Below are 2,500 nucleotides of genomic sequence, written 5' to 3'. Positions count from 1 at the left end.
GGCCGGGGGGGTGTGCGCACATGATGTGCGATTGGTGCTGGTACTTGGCCTTGTGTTGGCCCCCTATCCCTCATCAAACCTCTGAGAATTCACACCCCCTTAAAGAGCATTTGAGATTTTACAGGTTTGCTACCAGTAGCCGTTAAAGTGTCTGAAATGGGGACACTTTTTTCAAACGGTCACAAAATCTTCTCTACTTCGAGTTTTTAGCTGAATTTTTTTGTGCATGCCAACAAAAATAGAAGGATCATGCCTACAAAATTTGGGGCCAAAAATCCTTATAAAAAAATTTTAAAAAATCCCGAACCGCAAAAAGTTTCGAAAATCGTGAAAAATAGAAAACGAGTCATCTTCCAACGAAACTTCACGTGAAGGCTTAGGGGACCATTGTATAAATTTACAAGCCATAAAAATGGCATTGGCACGGCAGAAATTTGAAGATGTGCCTAAACCCACCAGGGCCCAGCGTGTGCCGATGGTGCTCGAGGCAACCGCCCGCACCAGGGCCCAGCGTGTGCCGATGGTGCTCGAGGCAAGCGCCCGCACCAGGGCCCAGCGTGTGCCGATGGTGGTCGAGGCAACCGCCCGCACCAGGGCCGATAGTGTGCCGATGGTGCTCGAGGCAACCTGTCGCACCAGGGCCCAGCGTGTGCCGATGGTGATCGAGGCAACCTGCCGCACCAGGGCCCAGCGTGTGCCGATGGTGGTCGAGGCAAGCGCCCGCACCAGCGCCCAGCGTGTGCCGATGGTGCTCGAGGCAACCGACCGCACCAGGGCCCAGCGTGTGCCGATGGTGCTCGAGGCAACCTGCCGCACCAGGGCCCAGCGTGTGCCGATGGTGCTCGAGGCAAGCGCCCGCACCAGGGCCCAGCGTGTGCCGATGGTGGTCGAGGCAAGCGCCCGCACCAGGGCCCAGCGTGTGCCGATGGTGGTCGAGGCAACCGCCCGCACCAGGGCCCAGCGTGTGCCGATGGTGCTCGAGGCAACCTGCCGCACCAGGGCCGAGCGTGTGCCGATGGTGGTCGAGGCAAGCGCCCGCACCAGGGCCCAGCGTGTGCCGATGGTGGTCGAGGCAACCTGCCGCACCAGGGCCCAGCGTGTGCCGATGGTGCTCGAGGCAACCGACCGCACCAGGGCCGAGCGTGTGCCGATGGTGCTCGAGGCAAGCGCCCGCACCAGGGCCCAGCGTGTGCCGATGGTGCTCGAGGCAACCGACCGCACCAGGGCCGAGCGTGTGCCGATGGTGGTCGAGGCAAGCGCCCGCACCAGGGCCCAGCGTGTGCCGATGGTGGTCGAGGCAACCGACCGCACCAGGGCCCAGCGTGTGCCGATGGTGCTCGAGGCAAGCGCCCGCACCAGGGCCCAGCGTGTGCCGATGGTGCTCGAGGCAACCTGCCGCACCAGGGCCCAGCGTGTGCCGATGGTGCTCGAGGCAACCTGCCGCACCAGGGCCCAGCGTGTGCCGATGGTGGTCGAGGCAAGCGCCCGCACCAGGGCCCAGCGTGTGCCGATGGTGGTCGAGGCAACCGCCCGCACCAGGGCCCAGCGTGTGCCGATGGTGGTCGAGGCAACCTGCCGCACCAGGGCCCAGCGTGTGCCGATGGTGCTCGAGGCAACCGACCGCACCAGGGCCCAGCGTGTGCCGATGGTGGTCGAGGCAAGCGCCCGCACCAGGGCCCAGCGTGTGCCGATGGTGGTCGAGGCTGCCGATGGTGGTCGAGGCAACCTGCCGCACCAGGGCCCAACGTGTGCCGATGGTGCTCGAGGCAACCGACCGCACCAGGGCCGAGCGTGTGCCGATGGTGCTCGAGGCAAGCTGCCGCACCAGGGCCCAGCGTGTGCCGATGGTGGTCGAGGCAAGCGCCCGCACCAGGGCCCAGCGTGTGCCGATGGTGATCGAGGCAACCGACCGCACCAGGGCCCAACGTGTGCCGATGGTGCTCGAGGCAACCTGCCGCACCAGGGCCCAGCGTGTGCCGATGGTGCTCGAGGCAACCTGCCGCACCAGGGCCCAGCGTGTGCCGATGGTGGTCGAGGCAAGCGCCCGCACCAGGGCCCAGCGTGTGCCGATGGTGGTCGAGGCAACCGACCGCACCAGGGCCCAGCGTGTGCCGATGGTGCTCGAGGCAACCTGCCGCACCAGGGCCCAGCGTGTGCCGATGGTGGTCGAGGCAAGCGCCCGCACCAGGGCCCAGCGTGTGCCGATGGTGGTCGAGGCAAGCGCCCGCACCAGGGCCCAGCGTGTGCCGATGGTGGTCGAGGCAACCGCCCGCACCAGGGCCCAGCGTGTGCCGATGGTGGTCGAGGCAACCTGCCGCACCAGGGCCCAGCGTGTGCCGATGGTGCTCGAGGCAACCGACCGCACCAGGGCGGAGCGTGTGCCGATGGTGGTCGAGGCAAGCGCCCGCACCAGGGCCCAGCGTGTGCCGATGGTGGTCGAGGCTGCCGATGGTGGTCGAGGCAACCTGGCGCACCAGGGCCCAGCGTGTGCCGATGGTGC

Source organism: Durio zibethinus, unplaced genomic scaffold (genome assembly GCF_047325235.1).
Source record: "Durio zibethinus cultivar Kanyao isolate XHJ-2024 unplaced genomic scaffold, ASM4732523v1 HiC_scaffold_3, whole genome shotgun sequence".
In the NCBI taxonomy this organism is placed as follows: domain Eukaryota; kingdom Viridiplantae; phylum Streptophyta; class Magnoliopsida; order Malvales; family Malvaceae; genus Durio; species Durio zibethinus.
The sequence above is the reverse complement of the archived record's forward strand: the minus strand, read 5'-3'. Positions refer to the sequence as shown.